Raw genomic sequence first — 25,131 nt, 5'->3', positions numbered from 1 at the left:
TGATCCATTTTGATTAATACAAAAGGTTTTATCTATATTTGTAATTCTGCCTGTAATGACAATCAGATCACTACTAAAAAGCGATTTCTACAGAGCAGAATAATAGGGCTAGGTGGAAAGAGTGAAAACTGCAAGATTTTAATTTCCCAAATCATTAAAATTATTTAAAAATTATGCGTGACATCAAACTTTGATTCAAGCAATAGGTATTGTTATGATAACACATTCCATTCAAGGTATATCCCACCTGTGTAAAGTGGCATTCAAGGTCTCGCTCCCAGGGTAAGAGCATGCAGTCACAGTGACCTACATGGCGATGAAAATTTTCTGCAACCAGAAGAGAATTGGGTCATGTTAAGAGCTTAATTGTTGAAGTGAGATTAAAGGACTATAAAATCTCGACTTTTTGATTTTGGCATTCAGAGGGCTGTAAAGAGAAAGTGTTGAAAGATGCTTTCTCATAGGCAAAAACCACTTTCAGAAGGTTTGATGTTCACGATAGCCTTTACTAAGAAAATTTGGCCTCAGTGAGAATCGAACTCACGACCCCTGGTTTACAAGACCAGTGCTCTAACCCCTGAGCTATGAAGCCTGCATTTTGAAACAGTCCCACAATATTTTTGACCAATTCTATATTCCTTTTTCAAAAATCTTAGAATGTCATAAGTAGGAATGAACCCATGCTTCCTGAAAAGATCATGCGGCCATCCTCAAATACACAAGTCGAAAAAATTGCGAAACTCAAAGAAAGTTTGGTCGTGCTAAGAGTCCAATTCTTGGGATGAAATATAAAGCCTGGAGCAGTTTTTCATTCCCTGGTGCAGCACTGCTTTATATTAGTTGAGGATTTAATAGTCAGAGGGTTGAACAGAAAAAGTTTTGAAGGACTTTTTCCTTCCTTGATTCAAATTGCAGGTTTAAAAGCAAAGCGCTCACATCAGCCCAGTATGTGTGCATATCTTTTCTTTTAGTTATGTTCTGATAGAACCCTGTTGAAAAAACCTAAGCAGATTTGAAAGCTGGTAGTAACATCAATTCACCATTAAAAAGCATCTTATGTACTAGAATATTTAGCTTCTTGAGAACAGCCACATTGGTTCTACTAACATGGTTCCAAAACAGCTCTTTTCACCATCAGCCTAGACTAAGATGTTAAGCCCCAGTTCTTAATGCCTCGGTAATCCTCGTGCTGCTTGGCACTACAATCCTTTTTCTTCATTCTTACCAGAAGGTCTTTTTATTCTGAAAATATTTTCATGTAGCAATTGCTAAAACATCCTGGGTAATATTTAAGCAAAACTGAGCTGCCAGAAGCGGTATTTGAACCCACAAGTCCAGGAGAGCATACAACCTGAACGTAGTCCCCCAGACCGCTCAACCATTCGGCAGCTTGCAGATTTTGGTGAGATACCAAAGATCATCGTAAGCATCAACAAAAAAGGTTTATCTTTTTTGACTAAGCAAGCAACTAAAAGCGCTTCAAAACAATAGACGGGAGAGAAGGCATTGTTCGTCTGATAGTGTGCTCCAAGCATGTGCTAACCTGTGTTAAGGGAATCCTGCAAGTAAAGGTTTGAGTGAGTTGTGCACATGATCTAATGTGAATGGTGTGATCCATTTTGATTAATACAAAAGGTTTTATCTATATTTGTAATTCTGCCTGTAATGACAATCAGATCACTACTAAAAAGCGATTTCTACAGAGCAGAATAATAGGTTCTTAATGCCTCGGTAATCCTCGTGCTGCTTGGCACTACAATCCTTTTTCTTCATTCTTACCAGAAGGTCTTTTTATTCTGAAAATATTTTCATGTAGCAATTGCTAAAACATCCTGGGTAATATTTAAGCAAAACTGAGCTGCCAGAAGCGGTATTTGAACCCACAAGTCCAGGAGAGCATACAACCTGAACGTAGTCCCCCAGACCGCTCAACCATTCGGCAGCTTGCAGATTTTGGTGAGATACCAAAGATCATCGTAAGCATCAACAAAAAAGGTTTATCTTTTTTGACTAAGCAAGCAACTAAAAGCGCTTCAAAACAATAGACGGGAGAGAAGGCATTGTTCGTCTGATAGTGTGCTCCAAGCATGTGCTAACCTGTGTTAAGGGAATCCTGCAAGTAAAGGTTTGAGTGAGTTGTGCACATGATCTAATGTGAATGGTGTGATCCATTTTGATTAATACAAAAGGTTTTATCTATATTTGTAATTCTGCCTGTAATGACAATCAGATCACTACTAAAAAGCGATTTCTACAGAGCAGAATAATAGGGCTAGGTGGAAAGAGTGAAAACTGCAAGATTTTAATTTCCCAAATCATTAAAATTATTTAAAAATTATGCGTGACATCAAACTTTGATTCAAGCAATAGGTATTGTTCTGATAACACATTCCATTCAAGGTATATCCCACCTGTGTAAAGTGGCATTCAAGGTCTCGCTCCCAGGGTAAGAGCATGCAGTCACAGTGGCGATGAAATTTTCTGCAACCAGAAGAGAATTGGGTCATGTTAAGAGCTTAATTGTTGAAGTGAGATTAAAGGACTATAAAATCTCGACTTTTTGATTTTGGCATTCAGAGGGCTGTAAAGAGAAAGTGTTGAAAGATGCTTTCTCATAGGCAAAAACCACTTTCAGAAGGTTTGATGTTCACGATAGCCTTTACTAAGAAAATTTGGCCTCAGTGAGAATCGAACTCACGACCCCTGGTTTACAAGACCAGTGCTCTAACCCCTGAGCTATGAAGCCTGCATTTTGAAACAGTCCCACAATATTTTTGACCAATTCTATATTCCTTTTTCAAAAATCTTAGAATGTCATAAGTAGGAATGAACCCATGCTTCCTGAAAAGATCATGCGGCCATCCTCAAATACACAAGTCGAAAAAATTGCGAAACTCAAAGAAAGTTTGGTCGTGCTAAGAGTCCAATTCTTGGGATGAAATATAAAGCCTGGAGCAGTTTTTCATTCCCTGGTGCAGCACTGCTTTATATTAGTTGAGGATTTAATAGTCAGAGGGTTGAACAGAAAAAGTTTTGAAGGACTTTTTCCTTCCTTGATTCAAATTGCAGGTTTAAAAGCAAAGCGCTCACATCAGCCCAGTATGTGTGCATATCTTTTCTTTTAGTTATGTTCTGATAGAACCCTGTTGAAAAAACCTAAGCAGATTTGAAAGCTGGTAGTAACATCAATTCACCATTAAAAAGCATCTTATGTACTAGAATATTTAGCTTCTTGAGAACAGCCACATTGGTTCTACTAACATGGTTCCAAAACAGCTCTTTTCACCATCAGCCTAGACTAAGATGTTAAGCCCCAGTTCTTAATGCCTCGGTAATCCTCGTGCTGCTTGGCACTACAATCCTTTTTCTTCATTCTTACCAGAAGGTCTTTTTATTCTGAAAATATTTTCATGTAGCAATTGCTAAAACATCCTGGGTAATATTTAAGCAAAACTGAGCTGCCAGAAGCGGTATTTGAACCCACAAGTCCAGGAGAGCATACAACCTGAACGTAGTCCCCCAGACCGCTCAACCATTCGGCAGCTTGCAGATTTTGGTGAGATACCAAAGATCATCGTAAGCATCAACAAAAAAGGTTTATCTTTTTTGACTAAGCAAGCAACTAAAAGCGCTTCAAAACAATAGACGGGAGAGAAGGCATTGTTCGTCTGATAGTGTGCTCCAAGCATGTGCTAACCTGTGTTAAGGGAATCCTGCAAGTAAAGGTTTGAGTGAGTTGTGCACATGATCTAATGTGAATGGTGTGATCCATTTTGATTAATACAAAAGGTTTTATCTATATTTGTAATTCTGCCTGTAATGACAATCAGATCACTACTAAAAAGCGATTTCTACAGAGCAGAATAATAGGGCTAGGTGGAAAGAGTGAAAACTGCAAGATTTTAATTTCCCAAATCATTAAAATTATTTAAAAATTATGCGTGACATCAAACTTTGATTCAAGCAATAGGTATTGTTCTGATAACACATTCCATTCAAGGTATATCCCACCTGTGTAAAGTGGCATTCAAGGTCTCGCTCCCAGGGTAAGAGCATGCAGTCACAGTGACCTACATGGCGATGAAAATTTTCTGCAACCAGAAGAGAATTGGGTCATGTTAAGAGCTTAATTGTTGAAGTGAGATTAAAGGACTATAAAATCTCGACTTTTTGATTTTGGCATTCAGAGGGCTGTAAAGAGAAAGTGTTGAAAGATGCTTTCTCATAGGCAAAAACCACTTTCAGAAGGTTTGATGTTCACGATAGCCTTTACTAAGAAAATTTGGCCTCAGTGAGAATCGAACTCACGACCCCTGGTTTACAAGACCAGTGCTCTAACCCCTGAGCTATGAAGCCTGCATTTTGAAACAGTCCCACAATATTTTTGACCAATTCTATATTCCTTTTTCAAAAATCTTAGAATGTCATAAGTAGGAATGAACCCATGCTTCCTGAAAAGATCATGCGGCCATCCTCAAATACACAAGTCGAAAAAATTGCGAAACTCAAAGAAAGTTTGGTCGTGCTAAGAGTCCAATTCTTGGGATGAAATATAAAGCCTGGAGCAGTTTTTCATTCCCTGGTGCAGCACTGCTTTATATTAGTTGAGGATTTAATAGTCAGAGGGTTGAACAGAAAAAGTTTTGAAGGACTTTTTCCTTCCTTGATTCAAATTGCAGGTTTAAAAGCAAAGCGTTCACATCAGCCCAGTATGTGTGCATATCTTTTCTTTTAGTTATGTTCTGATAGAACCCTGTTGAAAAAACCTAAGCAGATTTGAAAGCTGGTAGTAACATCAATTCACCATTAAAAAGCATCTTATGTACTAGAATATTTAGCTTCTTGAGAACAGCCACATTGGTTCTACTAACATGGTTCCAAAACAGCTCTTTTCACCATCAGCCTAGACTAAGATGTTAAGCCCCAGTTCTTAATGCCTCGGTAATCCTCGTGCTGCTTGGCACTACAATCCTTTTTCTTCATTCTTACCAGAAGGTCTTTTTATTCTGAAAATATTTTCATGTAGCAATTGCTAAAACATCCTGGGTAATATTTAAGCAAAACTGAGCTGCCAGAAGCGGTATTTGAACCCACAAGTCCAGGAGAGCATACAACCTGAACGTAGTCCCCCAGACCGCTCAACCATTCGGCAGCTTGCAGATTTTGGTGAGATACCAAAGATCATCGTAAGCATCAACAAAAAAGGTTTATCTTTTTTGACTAAGCAAGCAACTAAAAGCGCTTCAAAACAATAGACGGGAGAGAAGGCATTGTTCGTCTGATAGTGTGCTCCAAGCATGTGCTAACCTGTGTTAAGGGAATCCTGCAAGTAAAGGTTTGAGTGAGTTGTGCACATGATCTAATGTGAATGGTGTGATCCATTTTGATTAATACAAAAGGTTTTATCTATATTTGTAATTCTGCCTGTAATGACAATCAGATCACTACTAAAAAGCGATTTCTACAGAGCAGAATAATAGGGCTAGGTGGAAAGAGTGAAAACTGCAAGATTTTAATTTCCCAAATCATTAAAATTATTTAAAAATTATGTGTGACATCAAACTTTGATTCAAGCAATAGGTATTGTTCTGATAACACATTCCATTCAAGGTATATCCCACCTGTGTAAAGTGGCATTCAAGGTCTCGCTCCCAGGGTAAGAGCATGCAGTCACAGTGACCTACATGGCGATGAAAATTTTCTGCAACCAGAAGAGAATTGGGTCATGTTAAGAGCTTAATTGTTGAAGTGAGATTAAAGGACTATAAAATCTCGACTTTTTGATTTTGGCATTCAGAGGGCTGTAAAGAGAAAGTGTTGAAAGATGCTTTCTCATAGGCAAAAACCACTTTCAGAAGGTTTGATGTTCACGATAGCCTTTACTAAGAAAATTTGGCCTCAGTGAGAATCGAACTCACGACCCCTGGTTTACAAGACCAGTGCTCTAACCCCTGAGCTATGAAGCCTGCATTTTGAAACAGTCCCACAATATTTTTGACCAATTCTATATTCCTTTTTCAAAAATCTTAGAATGTCATAAGTAGGAATGAACCCATGCTTCCTGAAAAGATCATGCGGCCATCCTCAAATACACAAGTCGAAAAAATTGCGAAACTCAAAGAAAGTTTGGTCGTGCTAAGAGTCCAATTCTTGGGATGAAATATAAAGCCTGGAGCAGTTTTTCATTCCCTGGTGCAGCACTGCTTTATATTAGTTGAGGATTTAATAGTCAGAGGGTTGAACAGAAAAAGTTTTGAAGGACTTTTTCCTTCCTTGATTCAAATTGCAGGTTTAAAAGCAAAGCGCTCACATCAGCCCAGTATGTGTGCATATCTTTTCTTTTAGTTATGTTCTGATAGAACCCTGTTGAAAAAACCTAAGCAGATTTGAAAGCTGGTAGTAACATCAATTCACCATTAAAAAGCATCTTATGTACTAGAATATTTAGCTTCTTGAGAACAGCCACATTGGTTCTACTAACATGGTTCCAAAACAGCTCTTTTCACCATCAGCCTAGACTAAGATGTTAAGCCCCAGTTCTTAATGCCTCGGTAATCCTCGTGCTGCTTGGCACTACAATCCTTTTTCTTCATTCTTACCAGAAGGTCTTTTTATTCTGAAAATATTTTCATGTAGCAATTGCTAAAACATCCTGGGTAATATTTAAGCAAAACTGAGCTGCCAGAAGCGGTATTTGAACCCACAAGTCCAGGAGAGCATACAACCTGAACGTAGTCCCCCAGACCGCTCAACCATTCGGCAGCTTGCAGATTTTGGTGAGATACCAAAGATCATCGTAAGCATCAACAAAAAAGGTTTATCTTTTTTGACTAAGCAAGCAACTAAAAGCGCTTCAAAACAATAGACGGGAGAGAAGGCATTGTTCGTCTGATAGTGTGCTCCAAGCATGTGCTAACCTGTGTTAAGGGAATCCTGCAAGTAAAGGTTTGAGTGAGTTGTGCACATGATCTAATGTGAATGGTGTGATCCATTTTGATTAATACAAAAGGTTTTATCTATATTTGTAATTCTGCCTGTAATGACAATCAGATCACTACTAAAAAGCGATTTCTACAGAGCAGAATAATAGGGCTAGGTGGAAAGAGTGAAAACTGCAAGATTTTAATTTCCCAAATCATTAAAATTATTTAAAAATTATGCGTGACATCAAACTTTGATTCAAGCAATAGGTATTGTTCTGATAACACATTCCATTCAAGGTATATCCCACCTGTGTAAAGTGGCATTCAAGGTCTCGCTCCCAGGGTAAGAGCATGCAGTCACAGTGACCTACATGGCGATGAAAATTTTCTGCAACCAGAAGAGAATTGGGTCATGTTAAGAGCTTAATTGTTGAAGTGAGATTAAAGGACTATAAAATCTCGACTTTTTGATTTTGGCATTCAGAGGGCTGTAAAGAGAAAGTGTTGAAAGATGCTTTCTCATAGGCAAAAACCACTTTCAGAAGGTTTGATGTTCACGATAGCCTTTACTAAGAAAATTTGGCCTCAGTGAGAATCGAACTCACGACCCCTGGTTTACAAGACCAGTGCTCTAACCCCTGAGCTATGAAGCCTGCATTTTGAAACAGTCCCACAATATTTTTGACCAATTCTATATTCCTTTTTCAAAAATCTTAGAATGTCATAAGTAGGAATGAACCCATGCTTCCTGAAAAGATCATGCGGCCATCCTCAAATACACAAGTCGAAAAAATTGCGAAACTCAAAGAAAGTTTGGTCGTGCTAAGAGTCCAATTCTTGGGATGAAATATAAAGCCTGGAGCAGTTTTTCATTCCCTGGTGCAGCACTGCTTTATATTAGTTGAGGATTTAATAGTCAGAGGGTTGAACAGAAAAAGTTTTGAAGGACTTTTTCCTTCCTTGATTCAAATTGCAGGTTTAAAAGCAAAGCGCTCACATCAGCCCAGTATGTGTGCATATCTTTTCTTTTAGTTATGTTCTGATAGAACCCTGTTGAAAAAACCTAAGCAGATTTGAAAGCTGGTAGTAACATCAATTCACCATTAAAAAGCATCTTATGTACTAGAATATTTAGCTTCTTGAGAACAGCCACATTGGTTCTACTAACATGGTTCCAAAACAGCTCTTTTCACCATCAGCCTAGACTAAGATGTTAAGCCCCAGTTCTTAATGCCTCGGTAATCCTCGTGCTGCTTGGCACTACAATCCTTTTTCTTCATTCTTACCAGAAGGTCTTTTTATTCTGAAAATATTTTCATGTAGCAATTGCTAAAACATCCTGGGTAATATTTAAGCAAAACTGAGCTGCCAGAAGCGGTATTTGAACCCACAAGTCCAGGAGAGCATACAACCTGAACGTAGTCCCCCAGACCGCTCAACCATTCGGCAGCTTGCAGATTTTGGTGAGATACCAAAGATCATCGTAAGCATCAACAAAAAAGGTTTATCTTTTTTGACTAAGCAAGCAACTAAAAGCGCTTCAAAACAATAGACGGGAGAGAAGGCATTGTTCGTCTGATAGTGTGCTCCAAGCATGTGCTAACCTGTGTTAAGGGAATCCTGCAAGTAAAGGTTTGAGTGAGTTGTGCACATGATCTAATGTGAATGGTGTGATCCATTTTGATTAATACAAAAGGTTTTATCTATATTTGTAATTCTGCCTGTAATGACAATCAGATCACTACTAAAAAGCGATTTCTACAGAGCAGAATAATAGGGCTAGGTGGAAAGAGTGAAAACTGCAAGATTTTAATTTCCCAAATCATTAAAATTATTTAAAAATTATGCGTGACATCAAACTTTGATTCAAGCAATAGGTATTGTTCTGATAACACATTCCATTCAAGGTATATCCCACCTGTGTAAAGTGGCATTCAAGGTCTCGCTCCCAGGGTAAGAGCATGCAGTCACAGTGACCTACATGGCGATGAAAATTTTCTGCAACCAGAAGAGAATTGGGTCATGTTAAGAGCTTAATTGTTGAAGTGAGATTAAAGGACTATAAAATCTCGACTTTTTGATTTTGGCATTCAGAGGGCTGTAAAGAGAAAGTGTTGAAAGATGCTTTCTCATAGGCAAAAACCACTTTCAGAAGGTTTGATGTTCACGATAGCCTTTACTAAGAAAATTTGGCCTCAGTGAGAATCGAACTCACGAACTCAGTGAGAATCGAACCTACCTACGAGAATCGAACTCACGAACTCAGTGAGAATCGAACTTACAAGACCAGTGCTCTAACCCCTGAGCTATGAAGCCTGCATTTTGAAAGAGTCCCACAATATTTTTGACCAATTCTATATTCCTTTTTCAAAAATCTTAGAATGTCATAAGTAGGAATGAACCCATGCTTCCTGAAAAGATCATGCGGCCATCCTCAAATACACAAGTCGAAAAAATTGCGAAACTCAAAGAAAGTTTGGTCGTGCTAAGAGTCCAATTCTTGGGATGAAATATAAAGCCTGGAGCAGTTTTTCATTCCCTGGTGCAGCACTGCTTTATATTAGTTGAGGATTTAATAGTCAGAGGGTTGAACAGAAAAAGTTTTGAAGGACTTTTTCCTTCCTTGATTCAAATTGCAGGTTTAAAAGCAAAGCGCTCACATCAGCCCAGTATGTGTGCATATCTTTTCTTTTAGTTATGTTCTGATAGAACCCTGTTGAAAAAACCTAAGCAGATTTGAAAGCTGGTAGTAACATCAATTCACCATTAAAAAGCATCTTATGTACTAGAATATTTAGCTTCTTGAGAACAGCCACATTGGTTCTACTAACATGGTTCCAAAACAGCTCTTTTCACCATCAGCCTAGACTAAGATGTTAAGCCCCAGTTCTTAATGCCTCGGTAATCCTCGTGCTGCTTGGCACTACAATCCTTTTTCTTCATTCTTACCAGAAGGTCTTTTTATTCTGAAAATATTTTCATGTAGCAATTGCTAAAACATCCTGGGTAATATTTAAGCAAAACTGAGCTGCCAGAAGCGGTATTTGAACCCACAAGTCCAGGAGAGCATACAACCTGAACGTAGTCCCCCAGACCGCTCAACCATTCGGCAGCTTGCAGATTTTGGTGAGATACCAAAGATCATCGTAAGCATCAACAAAAAAGGTTTATCTTTTTTGACTAAGCAAGCAACTAAAAGCGCTTCAAAACAATAGACGGGAGAGAAGGCATTGTTCGTCTGATAGTGTGCTCCAAGCATGTGCTAACCTGTGTTAAGGGAATCCTGCAAGTAAAGGTTTGAGTGAGTTGTGCACATGATCTAATGTGAATGGTGTGATCCATTTTGATTAATACAAAAGGTTTTATCTATATTTGTAATTCTGCCTGTAATGACAATCAGATCACTACTAAAAAGCGATTTCTACAGAGCAGAATAATAGGGCTAGGTGGAAAGAGTGAAAACTGCAAGATTTTAATTTCCCAAATCATTAAAATTATTTAAAAATTATGCGTGACATCAAACTTTGATTCAAGCAATAGGTATTGTTCTGATAACACATTCCATTCAAGGTATATCCCACCTGTGTAAAGTGGCATTCAAGGTCTCGCTCCCAGGGTAAGAGCATGCAGTCACAGTGACCTACATGGCGATGAAAATTTTCTGCAACCAGAAGAGAATTGGGTCATGTTAAGAGCTTAATTGTTGAAGTGAGATTAAAGGACTATAAAATCTCGACTTTTTGATTTTGGCATTCAGAGGGCTGTAAAGAGAAAGTGTTGAAAGATGCTTTCTCATAGGCAAAAACCACTTTCAGAAGGTTTGATGTTCACGATAGCCTTTACTAAGAAAATTTGGCCTCAGTGAGAATCGAACTCACGACCCCTGGTTTACAAGACCAGTGCTCTAACCCCTGAGCTATGAAGCCTGCATTTTGAAACAGTCCCACAATATTTTTGACCAATTCTATATTCCTTTTTCAAAAATCTTAGAATGTCATAAGTAGGAATGAACCCATGCTTCCTGAAAAGATCATGCGGCCATCCTCAAATACACAAGTCGAAAAAATTGCGAAACTCAAAGAAAGTTTGGTCGTGCTAAGAGTCCAATTCTTGGGATGAAATATAAAGCCTGGAGCAGTTTTTCATTCCCTGGTGCAGCACTGCTTTATATTAGTTGAGGATTTAATAGTCAGAGGGTTGAACAGAAAAAGTTTTGAAGGACTTTTTCCTTCCTTGATTCAAATTGCAGGTTTAAAAGCAAAGCGCTCACATCAGCCCAGTATGTGTGCATATCTTTTCTTTTAGTTATGTTCTGATAGAACCCTGTTGAAAAAACCTAAGCAGATTTGAAAGCTGGTAGTAACATCAATTCACCATTAAAAAGCATCTTATGTACTAGAATATTTAGCTTCTTGAGAACAGCCACATTGGTTCTACTAACATGGTTCCAAAACAGCTCTTTTCACCATCAGCCTAGACTAAGATGTTAAGCCCCAGTTCTTAATGCCTCGGTAATCCTCGTGCTGCTTGGCACTACAATCCTTTTTCTTCATTCTTACCAGAAGGTCTTTTTATTCTGAAAATATTTTCATGTAGCAATTGCTAAAACATCCTGGGTAATATTTAAGCAAAACTGAGCTGCCAGAAGCGGTATTTGAACCCACAAGTCCAGGAGAGCATACAACCTGAACGTAGTCCCCCAGACCGCTCAACCATTCGGCAGCTTGCAGATTTTGGTGAGATACCAAAGATCATCGTAAGCATCAACAAAAAAGGTTTATCTTTTTTGACTAAGCAAGCAACTAAAAGCGCTTCAAAACAATAGACGGGAGAGAAGGCATTGTTCGTCTGATAGTGTGCTCCAAGCATGTGCTAACCTGTGTTAAGGGAATCCTGCAAGTAAAGGTTTGAGTGAGTTGTGCACATGATCTAATGTGAATGGTGTGATCCATTTTGATTAATACAAAAGGTTTTATCTATATTTGTAATTCTGCCTGTAATGACAATCAGATCACTACTAAAAAGCGATTTCTACAGAGCAGAATAATAGGGCTAGGTGGAAAGAGTGAAAACTGCAAGATTTTAATTTCCCAAATCATTAAAATTATTTAAAAATTATGCGTGACATCAAACTTTGATTCAAGCAATAGGTATTGTTATGATAACACATTCCATTCAAGGTATATCCCACCTGTGTAAAGTGGCATTCAAGGTCTCGCTCCCAGGGTAAGAGCATGCAGTCACAGTGACCTACATGGCGATGAAAATTTTCTGCAACCAGAAGAGAATTGGGTCATGTTAAGAGCTTAATTGTTGAAGTGAGATTAAAGGACTATAAAATCTCGACTTTTTGATTTTGGCATTCAGAGGGCTGTAAAGAGAAAGTGTTGAAAGATGCTTTCTCATAGGCAAAAACCACTTTCAGAAGGTTTGATGTTCACGATAGCCTTTACTAAGAAAATTTGGCCTCAGTGAGAATCGAACTCACGACCCCTGGTTTACAAGACCAGTGCTCTAACCCCTGAGCTATGAAGCCTGCATTTTGAAACAGTCCCACAATATTTTTGACCAATTCTATATTCCTTTTTCAAAAATCTTAGAATGTCATAAGTAGGAATGAACCCATGCTTCCTGAAAAGATCATGCGGCCATCCTCAAATACACAAGTCGAAAAAATTGCGAAACTCAAAGAAAGTTTGGTCGTGCTAAGAGTCCAATTCTTGGGATGAAATATAAAGCCTGGAGCAGTTTTTCATTCCCTGGTGCAGCACTGCTTTATATTAGTTGAGGATTTAATAGTCAGAGGGTTGAACAGAAAAAGTTTTGAAGGACTTTTTCCTTCCTTGATTCAAATTGCAGGTTTAAAAGCAAAGCGCTCACATCAGCCCAGTATGTGTGCATATCTTTTCTTTTAGTTATGTTCTGATAGAACCCTGTTGAAAAAACCTAAGCAGATTTGAAAGCTGGTAGTAACATCAATTCACCATTAAAAAGCATCTTATGTACTAGAATATTTAGCTTCTTGAGAACAGCCACATTGGTTCTACTAACATGGTTCCAAAACAGCTCTTTTCACCATCAGCCTAGACTAAGATGTTAAGCCCCAGTTCTTAATGCCTCGGTAATCCTCGTGCTGCTTGGCACTACAATCCTTTTTCTTCATTCTTACCAGAAGGTCTTTTTATTCTGAAAATATTTTCATGTAGCAATTGCTAAAACATCCTGGGTAATATTTAAGCAAAACTGAGCTGCCAGAAGCGGTATTTGAACCCACAAGTCCAGGAGAGCATACAACCTGAACGTAGTCCCCCAGACCGCTCAACCATTCGGCAGCTTGCAGATTTTGGTGAGATACCAAAGATCATCGTAAGCATCAACAAAAAAGGTTTATCTTTTTTGACTAAGCAAGCAACTAAAAGCGCTTCAAAACAATAGACGGGAGAGAAGGCATTGTTCGTCTGATAGTGTGCTCCAAGCATGTGCTAACCTGTGTTAAGGGAATCCTGCAAGTAAAGGTTTGAGTGAGTTGTGCACATGATCTAATGTGAATGGTGTGATCCATTTTGATTAATACAAAAGGTTTTATCTATATTTGTAATTCTGCCTGTAATGACAATCAGATCACTACTAAAAAGCGATTTCTACAGAGCAGAATAATAGGGCTAGGTGGAAAGAGTGAAAACTGCAAGATTTTAATTTCCCAAATCATTAAAATTATTTAAAAATTATGCGTGACATCAAACTTTGATTCAAGCAATAGGTATTGTTCTGATAACACATTCCATTCAAGGTATATCCCACCTGTGTAAAGTGGCATTCAAGGTCTCGCTCCCAGGGTAAGAGCATGCAGTCACAGTGGCGATGAAATTTTCTGCAACCAGAAGAGAATTGGGTCATGTTAAGAGCTTAATTGTTGAAGTGAGATTAAAGGACTATAAAATCTCGACTTTTTGATTTTGGCATTCAGAGGGCTGTAAAGAGAAAGTGTTGAAAGATGCTTTCTCATAGGCAAAAACCACTTTCAGAAGGTTTGATGTTCACGATAGCCTTTACTAAGAAAATTTGGCCTCAGTGAGAATCGAACTCACGACCCCTGGTTTACAAGACCAGTGCTCTAACCCCTGAGCTATGAAGCCTGCATTTTGAAACAGTCCCACAATATTTTTGACCAATTCTATATTCCTTTTTCAAAAATCTTAGAATGTCATAAGTAGGAATGAACCCATGCTTCCTGAAAAGATCATGCGGCCATCCTCAAATACACAAGTCGAAAAAATTGCGAAACTCAAAGAAAGTTTGGTCGTGCTAAGAGTCCAATTCTTGGGATGAAATATAAAGCCTGGAGCAGTTTTTCATTCCCTGGTGCAGCACTGCTTTATATTAGTTGAGGATTTAATAGTCAGAGGGTTGAACAGAAAAAGTTTTGAAGGACTTTTTCCTTCCTTGATTCAAATTGCAGGTTTAAAAGCAAAGCGCTCACATCAGCCCAGTATGTGTGCATATCTTTTCTTTTAGTTATGTTCTGATAGAACCCTGTTGAAAAAACCTAAGCAGATTTGAAAGCTGGTAGTAACATCAATTCACCATTAAAAAGCATCTTATGTACTAGAATATTTAGCTTCTTGAGAACAGCCACATTGGTTCTACTAACATGGTTCCAAAACAGCTCTTTTCACCATCAGCCTAGACTAAGATGTTAAGCCCCAGTTCTTAATGCCTCGGTAATCCTCGTGCTGCTTGGCACTACAATCCTTTTTCTTCATTCTTACCAGAAGGTCTTTTTATTCTGAAAATATTTTCATGTAGCAATTGCTAAAACATCCTGGGTAATATTTAAGCAAAACTGAGCTGCCAGAAGCGGTATTTGAACCCACAAGTCCAGGAGAGCATACAACCTGAACGTAGTCCCCCAGACCGCTCAACCATTCGGCAGCTTGCAGATTTTGGTGAGATACCAAAGATCATCGTAAGCATCAACAAAAAAGGTTTATCTTTTTTGACTAAGCAAGCAACTAAAAGCGCTTCAAAACAATAGACGGGAGAGAAGGCATTGTTCGTCTGATAGTGTGCTCCAAGCATGTGCTAACCTGTGTTAAGGGAATCCTGCAAGTAAAGGTTTGAGTGAGTTGTGCACATGATCTAATGTGAATGGTGTGATCCATTTTGATTAATACAAAAGGTTTTATCTATATTTGTAATTCTGCCTGTAATGACAATCAGATCACTACTAAAAAGCGATTTCTACAGAGCAGAATAATAGGGCTAGGTGGAAAGAGTGAAAACTGCAAGATTTTAATTTCCCAAATCATTAAAATTATTTAAAAATTATGCGTGACATCAAACTTTGATTCAAGCAATAGGTATTGTTCTGATAACACATTCCATTCAAGGTATATCCCACCTGTGTAAAGTGGCATTCAAGGTCTCGCTCCCAGGGTAAGAGCATGCAGTCACAGTGACCTACATGGCGATGAAAATTTTCTGCAACCAGAAGAGAATTGGGTCATGTTAAGAGCTTAATTGTTGAAGTGAGATTAAAGGACTATAAAATCTCGACTTTTTGATTTTGGCATTCAGAGGGCTGTAAAGAGAAAGTGTTGAAAGATGCTTTCTCATAGGCAAAAACCACTTTCAGAAGGTTTGATGTTCACGATAGCCTTTACTAAGAAAATTTGGCCTCAGTGAGAATCGAACTCACGACCCCTGGTTTACAAGACCAGTGCTCTAACCCCTGAGCTATGAAGCCTGCATTTTGAAACAGTCCCACAATATTTTTGACCAATTCTATATTCCTTTTTCAAAAATCTTAGAATGTCATAAGTAGGAATGAACCCATGCTTCCTGAAAAGATCATGCGGCCATCCTCAAATACACAAGTCGAAAAAATTGCGAAACTCAAAGAAAGTTTGGTCGTGCTAAGAGTCCAATTCTTGGGATGAAATATAAAGCCTGGAGCAGTTTTTCATTCCCTGGTGCAGCACTGCTTTATATTAGTTGAGGATTTAATAGTCAGAGGGTTGAACAGAAAAAGTTTTGAAGGACTTTTTCCTTCCTTGATTCAAATTGCAGGTTTAAAAGCAAAGCGTTCACATCAGCCCAGTATGTGTGCATATCTTTTCTTTTAGTTATGTTCTGATAGAACCCTGTTGAAAAAACCTAAGCAGATTTGAAAGCTGGTAGTAACATCAATTCACCATTAAAAAGCATCTTATGTACTAGAATATTTAGCTTCTTGAGAACAGCCACATTGGTTCTACTAACATGGTTCCAAAACAGCTCTTTTCACCATCAGCCTAGACTAAGATGTTAAGCCCCAGTTCTTAATGCCTCGGTAATCCTCGTGCTGCTTGGCACTACAATCCTTTTTCTTCATTCTTACCAGAAGGTCTTTTTATTCTGAAAATATTTTCATGTAGCAATTGCTAAAACATCCTGGGTAATATTTAAGCAAAACTGAGCTGCCAGAAGCGGTATTTGAACCCACAAGTCCAGGAGAGCATACAACCTGAACGTAGTCCCCCAGACCGCTCAACCATTCGGCAGCTTGCAGATTTTGGTGAGATACCAAAGATCATCGTAAGCATCAACAAAAAAGGTTTATCTTTTTTGACTAAGCAAGCAACTAAAAGCGCTTCAAAACAATAGACGGGAGAGAAGGCATTGTTCGTCTGATAGTGTGCTCCAAGCATGTGCTAACCTGTGTTAAGGGAATCCTGCAAGTAAAGGTTTGAGTGAGTTGTGCACATGATCTAATGTGAATGGTGTGATCCATTTTGATTAATACAAAAGGTTTTATCTATATTTGTAATTCTGCCTGTAATGACAATCAGATCACTACTAAAAAGCGATTTCTACAGAGCAGAATAATAGGGCTAGGTGGAAAGAGTGAAAACTGCAAGATTTTAATTTCCCAAATCATTAAAATTATTTAAAAATTATGTGTGACATCAAACTTTGATTCAAGCAATAGGTATTGTTCTGATAACACATTCCATTCAAGGTATATCCCACCTGTGTAAAGTGGCATTCAAGGTCTCGCTCCCAGGGTAAGAGCATGCAGTCACAGTGACCTACATGGCGATGAAAATTTTCTGCAACCAGAAGAGAATTGGGTCATGTTAAGAGCTTAATTGTTGAAGTGAGATTAAAGGACTATAAAATCTCGACTTTTTGATTTTGGCATTCAGAGGGCTGTAAAGAGAAAGTGTTGAAAGATGCTTTCTCATAGGCAAAAACCACTTTCAGAAGGTTTGATGTTCACGATAGCCTTTACTAAGAAAATTTGGCCTCAGTGAGAATCGAACTCACGACCCCTGGTTTACAAGACCAGTGCTCTAACCCCTGAGCTATGAAGCCTGCATTTTGAAACAGTCCCACAATATTTTTGACCAATTCTATATTCCTTTTTCAAAAATCTTAGAATGTCATAAGTAGGAATGAACCCATGCTTCCTGAAAAGATCATGCGGCCATCCTCAAATACACAAGTCGAAAAAATTGCGAAACTCAAAGAAAGTTTGGTCGTGCTAAGAGTCCAATTCTTGGGATGAAATATAAAGCCTGGAGCAGTTTTTCATTCCCTGGTGCAGCACTGCTTTATATTAGTTGAGGATTTAATAGTCAGAGGGTTGAACAGAAAAAGTTTTGAAGGACTTTTTCCTTCCTTGATTCAAATTGCAGGTTTAAAAGCAAAGCGCTCACATCAGCCCAGTATGTGTGCATATCTTTTCTTTTAGTTATGTTCTGATAGAACCCTGTTGAAAAAACCTAAGCAGATTTGAAAGCTGGTAGTAACATCAATTCACCATTAAAAAGCATCTTATGTACTAGAATATTTAGCTTCTTGAGAACAGCCACATTGGTTCTACTAACATGGTTCCAAAACAGCTCTTTTCACCATCAGCCTAGACTAAGATGTTAAGCCCCAGTTCTTAATGCCTCGGTAATCCTCGTGCTGCTTGGCACTACAATCCTTTTTCTTCATTCTTACCAGAAGGTCTTTTTATTCTGAAAATATTTTCATGTAGCAATTGCTAAAACATCCTGGGTAATATTTAAGCAAAACTGAGCTGCCAGAAGCGGTATTTGAACCCACAAGTCCAGGAGAGCATACAACCTGAACGTAGTCCCCCAGACCGCTCAACCATTCGGCAGCTTGCAGATTTTGGTGAGATACCAAAGATCATCGTAAGCATCAACAAAAAAGGTTTATCTTTTTTGACTAAGCAAGCAACTAAAAGCGCTTCAAAACAATAGACGGGAGAGAAGGCATTGTTCGTCTGATAGTGTGCTCCAAGCATGTGCTAACCTGTGTTAAGGGAATCCTGCAAGTAAAGGTTTGAGTGAGTTGTGCACATGATCTAATGTGAATGGTGTGATCCATTTTGATTAATACAAAAGGTTTTATCTATATTTGTAATTCTGCCTGTAATGACAATCAGATCACTACTAAAAAGCGATTTCTACAGAGCAGAATAATAGGTTCTTAATGCCTCGGTAATCCTCGTGCTGCTTGGCACTACAATCCTTTTTCTTCATTCTTACCAGAAGGTCTTTTTATTCTGAAAATATTTTCATGTAGCAATTGCTAAAACATCCTGGGTAATATTTAAGCAAAACTGAGCTGCCAGAAGCGGTATTTGAACCCACAAGTCCAGGAGAGCATACAACCTGAACGTAGTCCCCCAGACCGCTCAACCATTCGGCAGCTTGCAGATTTTGGTGAGATACCAAAGATCATCGTAAGCATCAACAAAAAAGGTTTATCTTTTTTGACTAAGCAAGCAACTAAAAGCGCTTCAAAACAATAGACGGGAGAGAAGGCATTGTTCGTCTGATAGTGTGCTCCAAGCATGTGCTAACCTGTGTTAAGGGAATCCTGCAAGTAAAGGTTTGAGTGAGTTGTGCACATGATCTAATGTGAATGGTGTGATCCATTTTGATTAATACAAAAGGTTTTATCTATATTTGTAATTCTGCCTGTAATGACAATCAGATCACTACTAAAAAGCGATTTCTACAGAGCAGAATAATAGGGCTAGGTGGAAAGAGTGAAAACTGCAAGATTTTAATTTCCCAAATCATTAAAATTATTTAAAAATTATGCGTGACATCAAACTTTGATTCAAGCAATAGGTATTGTTCTGATAACACATTCCATTCAAGGTATATCCCACCTGTGTAAAGTGGCATTCAAGGTCTCGCTCCCAGGGTAAGAGCATGCAGTCACAGTGACCTACATGGCGATGAAAATTTTCTGCAACCAGAAGAGAATTGGGTCATGTTAAGAGCTTAATTGTTGAAGTGAGATTAAAGGACTATAAAATCTCGACTTTTTGATTTTGGCATTCAGAGGGCTGTAAAGAGAAAGTGTTGAAAGATGCTTTCTCATAGGCAAAAACCACTTTCAGAAGGTTTGATGTTCACGATAGCCTTTACTAAGAAAATTTGGCCTCAGTGAGAATCGAACTCACGACCCCTGGTTTACAAGACCAGTGCTCTAACCCCTGAGCTATGAAGCCTGCATTTTGAAACAGTCCCACAATATTTTTGACCAATTCTATATTCCTTTTTCAAAAATCTTAGAATGTCATAAGTAGGAATGAACCCATGCTTCCTGAAAAGATCATGCGGCCATCCTCAAATACACAAGTCGAAAAAATTGCGAAACTCAAAGAAAGTTTGGTCGTGCTAAGAGTCCAATTCTTGGGATGAAATATAAAGCCTGGAGCAGTTTTTCATTCCCTGGTGCAGCACTGCTTTATATTAGTTGAGGATTTAATAGTCAGAGGGTTGAACAGAAAAAGTTTTGAAGGACTTTTTCCTTCCTTGATTCAAATTGCAGGTTTAAAAGCAAAGCGCTCACATCAGCCCAGTATGTGTGCATATCTTTTCTTTTAGTTATGTTCTGATAGAACCCTGTTGAAAAAACCTAAGCAGATTTGAAAGCTGGTAGTAACATCAATTCACCATTAAAAAGCATCTTATGTACTAGAATATTTAGCTTCTTGAGAACAGCCACATTGGTTCTACTAACATGGTTCCAAAACAGCTCTTTTCACCATCAGCCTAGACTAAGATGTTAAGCCCCAGTTCTTAATGCCTCGGTAATCCTCGTGCTGCTTGGCACTACAATCCTTTTTCTTCATTCTTACCAGAAGGTCTTTTTATTCTGAAAATATTTTCATGTAGCAATTGCTAAAACATCCTGGGTAATATTTAAGCAAAACTGAGCTGCCAGAAGCGGTATTTGAACCCACAAGTCCAGGAGAGCATACAACCTGAACGTAGTCCCCCAGACCGCTCAACCATTCGGCAGCTTGCAGATTTTGGTGAGATACCAAAGATCATCGTAAGCATCAACAAAAAAGGTTTATCTTTTTTGACTAAGCAAGCAACTAAAAGCGCTTCAAAACAATAGACGGGAGAGAAGGCATTGTTCGTCTGATAGTGTGCTCCAAGCATGTGCTAACCTGTGTTAAGGGAATCCTGCAAGTAAAGGTTTGAGTGAGTTGTGCACATGATCTAATGTGAATGGTGTGATCCATTTTGATTAATACAAAAGGTTTTATCTATATTTGTAATTCTGCCTGTAATGACAATCAGATCACTACTAAAAAGCGATTTCTACAGAGCAGAATAATAGGGCTAGGTGGAAAGAGTGAAAACTGCAAGATTTTAATTTCCCAAATCATTAAAATTATTTAAAAATTATGCGTGACATCAAACTTTGATTCAAGCAATAGGTATTGTTCTGATAACACATTCCATTCAAGGTATATCCCACCTGTGTAAAGTGGCATTCAAGGTCTCGCTCCCAGGGTAAGAGCATGCAGTCACAGTGACCTACATGGCGATGAAAATTTTCTGCAACCAGAAGAGAATTGGGTCATGTTAAGAGCTTAATTGTTGAAGTGAGATTAAAGGACTATAAAATCTCGACTTTTTGATTTTGGCATTCAGAGGGCTGTAAAGAGAAAGTGTTGAAAGATGCTTTCTCATAGGCAAAAACCACTTTCAGAAGGTTTGATGTTCACGATAGCCTTTACTAAGAAAATTTGGCCTCAGTGAGAATCGAACTCACGACCCCTGGTTTACAAGACCAGTGCTCTAACCCCTGAGCTATGAAGCCTGCATTTTGAAACAGTCCCACAATATTTTTGACCAATTCTATATTCCTTTTTCAAAAATCTTAGAATGTCATAAGTAGGAATGAACCCATGCTTCCTGAAAAGATCATGCGGCCATCCTCAAATACACAAGTCGAAAAAATTGCGAAACTCAAAGAAAGTTTGGTCGTGCTAAGAGTCCAATTCTTGGGATGAAATATAAAGCCTGGAGCAGTTTTTCATTCCCTGGTGCAGCACTGCTTTATATTAGTTGAGGATTTAATAGTCAGAGGGTTGAACAGAAAAAGTTTTGAAGGACTTTTTCCTTCCTTGATTCAAATTGCAGGTTTAAAAGCAAAGCGCTCACATCAGCCCAGTATGTGTGCATATCTTTTCTTTTAGTTATGTTCTGATAGAACCCTGTTGAAAAAACCTAAGCAGATTTGAAAGCTGGTAGTAACATCAATTCACCATTAAAAAGCATCTTATGTACTAGAATATTTAGCTTCTTGAGAACAGCCACATTGGTTCTACTAACATGGTTCCAAAACAGCTCTTTTCACCATCAGCCTAGACTAAGATGTTAAGCCCCAGTTCTTAATGCCTCGGTAATCCTCGTGCTGCTTGGCACTACAATCCTTTTTCTTCATTCTTACCAGAAGGTCTTTTTATTCTGAAAATATTTTCATGTAGCAATTGCTAAAACATCCTGGGTAATATTTAAGCAAAACTGAGCTGCCAGAAGCGGTATTTGAACCCACAAGTCCAGGAGAGCATACAACCTGAACGTAGTCCCCCAGACCGCTCAACCATTCGGCAGCTTGCAGATTTTGGTGAGATACCAAAGATCATCGTAAGCATCAACAAAAAAGGTTTATCTTTTTTGACTAAGCAAGCAACTAAAAGCGCTTCAAAACAATAGACGGGAGAGAAGGCATTGTTCGTCTGATAGTGTGCTCCAAGCATGTGCTAACCTGTGTTAAGGGAATCCTGCAAGTAAAGGTTTGAGTGAGTTGTGCACATGATCTAATGTGAATGGTGTGATCCATTTTGATTAATACAAAAGGTTTTATCTATATTTGTAATTCTGCCTGTAATGACAATCAGATCACTACTAAAAAGCGATTTCTACAGAGCAGAATAATAGGGCTAGGTGGAAAGAGTGAAAACTGCAAGATTTTAATTTCCCAAATCATTAAAATTATTTAAAAATTATGCGTGACATCAAACTTTGATTCAAGCAATAGGTATTGTTCTGATAACACATTCCATTCAAGGTATATCCCACCTGTGTAAAGTGGCATTCAAGGTCTCGCTCCCAGGGTAAGAGCATGCAGTCACAGTGACCTACATGGCGATGAAAATTTTCTGCAACCAGAAGAGAATTGGGTCATGTTAAGAGCTTAATTGTTGAAGTGAGATTAAAGGACTATAAAATCTCGACTTTTTGATTTTGGCATTCAGAGGGCTGTAAAGAGAAAGTGTTGAAAGATGCTTTCTCATAGGCAAAAACCACTTTCAGAAGGTTTGATGTTCACGATAGCCTTTACTAAGAAAATTTGGCCTCAGTGAGAATCGAACTCACGACCCCTGGTTTACAAGACCAGTGCTCTAACCCCTGAGCTATGAAGCCTGCATTTTGAAAGAGTCCCACAATATTTTTGACCAATTCTATATTCCTTTTTCAAAAATCTTAGAATGTCATAAGTAGGAATGAACCCATGCTTCCTGAAAAGATCATGCGGCCATCCTCAAATACACAAGTCGAAAAAATTGCGAAACTCAAAGAAAGTTTGGTCGTGCTAAGAGTCCAATTCTTGGGATGAAATATAAAGCCTGGAGCAGTTTTTCATTCCCTGGTGCAGCACTGCTTTATATTAGTTGAGGATTTAATAGTCAGAGGGTTGAACAGAAAAAGTTTTGAAGGACTTTTTCCTTCCTTGATTCAAATTGCAGGTTTAAAAGCAAAGCGCTCACATCAGCCCAGTATGTGTGCATATCTTTTCTTTTAGTTATGTTCTGATAGAACCCTGTTGAAAAAACCTAAGCAGATTTGAAAGCTGGTAGTAACATCAATTCACCATTAAAAAGCATCTTATGTACTAGAATATTTAGCTTCTTGAGAACAGCCACATTGGTTCTACTAACATGGTTCCAAAACAGCTCTTTTCACCATCAGCCTAGACTAAGATGTTAAGCCCCAGTTCTTAATGCCTCGGTAATCCTCGTGCTGCTTGGCACTACAATCCTTTTTCTTCATTCTTACCAGAAGGTCTTTTTATTCTGAAAATATTTTCATGTAGCAATTGCTAAAACATCCTGGGTAATATTTAAGCAAAACTGAGCTGCCAGAAGCGGTATTTGAACCCACAAGTCCAGGAGAGCATACAACCTGAACGTAGTCCCCCAGACCGCTCAACCATTCGGCAGCTTGCAGATTTTGGTGAGATACCAAAGATCATCGTAAGCATCAACAAAAAAGGTTTATCTTTTTTGACTAAGCAAGCAACTAAAAGCGCTTCAAAACAATAGACGGGAGAGAAGGCATTGTTCGTCTGATAGTGTGCTCCAAGCATGTGCTAACCTGTGTTAAGGGAATCCTGCAAGTAAAGGTTTGAGTGAGTTGTGCACATGATCTAATGTGAATGGTGTGATCCATTTTGATTAATACAAAAGGTTTTATCTATATTTGTAATTCTGCCTGTAATGACAATCAGATCACTACTAAAAAGCGATTTCTACAGAGCAGAATAATAGGGCTAGGTGGAAAGAGTGAAAACTGCAAGATTTTAATTTCCCAAATCATTAAAATTATTTAAAAATTATGCGTGACATCAAACTTTGATTCAAGCAATAGGTATTGTTCTGATAACACATTCCATTCAAGGTATATCCCACCTGTGTAAAGTGGCATTCAAGGTCTCGCTCCCAGGGTAAGAGCATGCAGTCACAGTGACCTACATGGCGATGAAAATTTTCTGCAACCAGAAGAGAATTGGGTCATGTTAAGAGCTTAATTGTTGAAGTGAGATTAAAGGACTATAAAATCTCGACTTTTTGATTTTGGCATTCAGAGGGCTGTAAAGAGAAAGTGTTGAAAGATGCTTTCTCATAGGCAAAAACCACTTTCAGAAGGTTTGATGTTCACGATAGCCTTTACTAAGAAAATTTGGCCTCAGTGAGAATCGAACTCACGACCCCTGGTTTACAAGACCAGTGCTCTAACCCCTGAGCTATGAAGCCTGCATTTTGAAACAGTCCCACAATATTTTTGACCAATTCTATATTCCTTTTTCAAAAATCTTAGAATGTCATAAGTAGGAATGAACCCATGCTTCCTGAAAAGATCATGCGGCCATCCTCAAATACACAAGTCGAAAAAATTGCGAAACTCAAAGAAAGTTTGGTCGTGCTAAGAGTCCAATTCTTGGGATGAAATATAAAGCCTGGAGCAGTTTTTCATTCCCTGGTGCAGCACTGCTTTATATTAGTTGAGGATTTAATAGTCAGAGGGTTGAACAGAAAAAGTTTTGAAGGACTTTTTCCTTCCTTGATTCAAATTGCAGGTTTAAAAGCAAAGCGCTCACATCAGCCCAGTATGTGTGCATATCTTTTCTTTTAGTTATGTTCTGATAGAACCCTGTTGAAAAAACCTAAGCAGATTTGAAAGCTGGTAGTAACATCAATTCACCATTAAAAAGCATCTTATGTACTAGAATATTTAGCTTCTTGAGAACAGCCACATTGGTTCTACTAACATGGTTCCAAAACAGCTCTTTTCACCATCAGCCTAGACTAAGATGTTAAGCCCCAGTTCTTAATGCCTCGGTAATCCTCGTGCTGCTTGGCACTACAATCCTTTTTCTTCATTCTTACCAGAAGGTCTTTTTATTCTGAAAATATTTTCATGTAGCAATTGCTAAAACATCCTGGGTAATATTTAAGCAAAACTGAGCTGCCAGAAGCGGTATTTGAACCCACAAGTCCAGGAGAGCATACAACCTGAACGTAGTCCCCCAGACCGCTCAACCATTCGGCAGCTTGCAGATTTTGGTGAGATACCAAAGATCATCGTAAGCATCAACAAAAAAGGTTTATCTT

The 25,131-nt window shown here is 38.4% G+C and overlaps 14 non-coding genes across 14 annotated transcripts; all 14 read right to left on the bottom strand.

Annotated features, from left to right (window-relative positions):
- Nucleotides 1-519: 519 nt before the first annotated feature.
- On the bottom strand, nucleotides 520-592 carry TRNAT-UGU (transfer RNA threonine (anticodon UGU)). Its single transcript has one exon. It is a non-coding gene; the product is annotated as a tRNA-Thr (tRNA).
- Nucleotides 593-2,673: 2,081 nt separating this feature from the next.
- Nucleotides 2,674-2,746, bottom strand: TRNAT-UGU (transfer RNA threonine (anticodon UGU)). The gene has a single exon. It is a non-coding gene; the product is annotated as a tRNA-Thr (tRNA).
- A 1,537-nt stretch (nucleotides 2,747-4,283) lies between these two features.
- Nucleotides 4,284-4,356, bottom strand: TRNAT-UGU (transfer RNA threonine (anticodon UGU)). Its single transcript has one exon. It is a non-coding gene; the product is annotated as a tRNA-Thr (tRNA).
- Nucleotides 4,357-5,893: 1,537 nt separating this feature from the next.
- Nucleotides 5,894-5,966, bottom strand: TRNAT-UGU (transfer RNA threonine (anticodon UGU)). Its single transcript has one exon. It is a non-coding gene; the product is annotated as a tRNA-Thr (tRNA).
- Nucleotides 5,967-7,503: 1,537 nt separating this feature from the next.
- TRNAT-UGU (transfer RNA threonine (anticodon UGU)) lies at nucleotides 7,504-7,576 on the bottom strand. Its single transcript has one exon. It is a non-coding gene; the product is annotated as a tRNA-Thr (tRNA).
- Nucleotides 7,577-10,776: 3,200 nt separating this feature from the next.
- TRNAT-UGU (transfer RNA threonine (anticodon UGU)) lies at nucleotides 10,777-10,849 on the bottom strand. Its single transcript has one exon. It is a non-coding gene; the product is annotated as a tRNA-Thr (tRNA).
- A 1,537-nt stretch (nucleotides 10,850-12,386) lies between these two features.
- Nucleotides 12,387-12,459, bottom strand: TRNAT-UGU (transfer RNA threonine (anticodon UGU)). The gene has a single exon. It is a non-coding gene; the product is annotated as a tRNA-Thr (tRNA).
- Nucleotides 12,460-13,986: 1,527 nt separating this feature from the next.
- TRNAT-UGU (transfer RNA threonine (anticodon UGU)) lies at nucleotides 13,987-14,059 on the bottom strand. The gene has a single exon. It is a non-coding gene; the product is annotated as a tRNA-Thr (tRNA).
- Nucleotides 14,060-15,596: 1,537 nt separating this feature from the next.
- TRNAT-UGU (transfer RNA threonine (anticodon UGU)) lies at nucleotides 15,597-15,669 on the bottom strand. The gene has a single exon. It is a non-coding gene; the product is annotated as a tRNA-Thr (tRNA).
- Nucleotides 15,670-17,206: 1,537 nt separating this feature from the next.
- Nucleotides 17,207-17,279, bottom strand: TRNAT-UGU (transfer RNA threonine (anticodon UGU)). The gene has a single exon. It is a non-coding gene; the product is annotated as a tRNA-Thr (tRNA).
- Nucleotides 17,280-19,370: 2,091 nt separating this feature from the next.
- Nucleotides 19,371-19,443, bottom strand: TRNAT-UGU (transfer RNA threonine (anticodon UGU)). Its single transcript has one exon. It is a non-coding gene; the product is annotated as a tRNA-Thr (tRNA).
- A 1,537-nt stretch (nucleotides 19,444-20,980) lies between these two features.
- TRNAT-UGU (transfer RNA threonine (anticodon UGU)) lies at nucleotides 20,981-21,053 on the bottom strand. Its single transcript has one exon. It is a non-coding gene; the product is annotated as a tRNA-Thr (tRNA).
- A 1,537-nt stretch (nucleotides 21,054-22,590) lies between these two features.
- Nucleotides 22,591-22,663, bottom strand: TRNAT-UGU (transfer RNA threonine (anticodon UGU)). Its single transcript has one exon. It is a non-coding gene; the product is annotated as a tRNA-Thr (tRNA).
- Nucleotides 22,664-24,200: 1,537 nt separating this feature from the next.
- On the bottom strand, nucleotides 24,201-24,273 carry TRNAT-UGU (transfer RNA threonine (anticodon UGU)). Its single transcript has one exon. It is a non-coding gene; the product is annotated as a tRNA-Thr (tRNA).
- Nucleotides 24,274-25,131: the final 858 nt, after the last annotated feature.

This window comes from Eleutherodactylus coqui, unplaced genomic scaffold (genome assembly GCF_035609145.1).
Source record: "Eleutherodactylus coqui strain aEleCoq1 unplaced genomic scaffold, aEleCoq1.hap1 HAP1_SCAFFOLD_199, whole genome shotgun sequence".
Lineage (NCBI taxonomy): Eukaryota > Metazoa > Chordata > Amphibia > Anura > Eleutherodactylidae > Eleutherodactylus > Eleutherodactylus coqui.
Note: the sequence above shows the minus strand (reverse complement) of the source record. Positions and strands in the feature narration are given on the sequence as shown.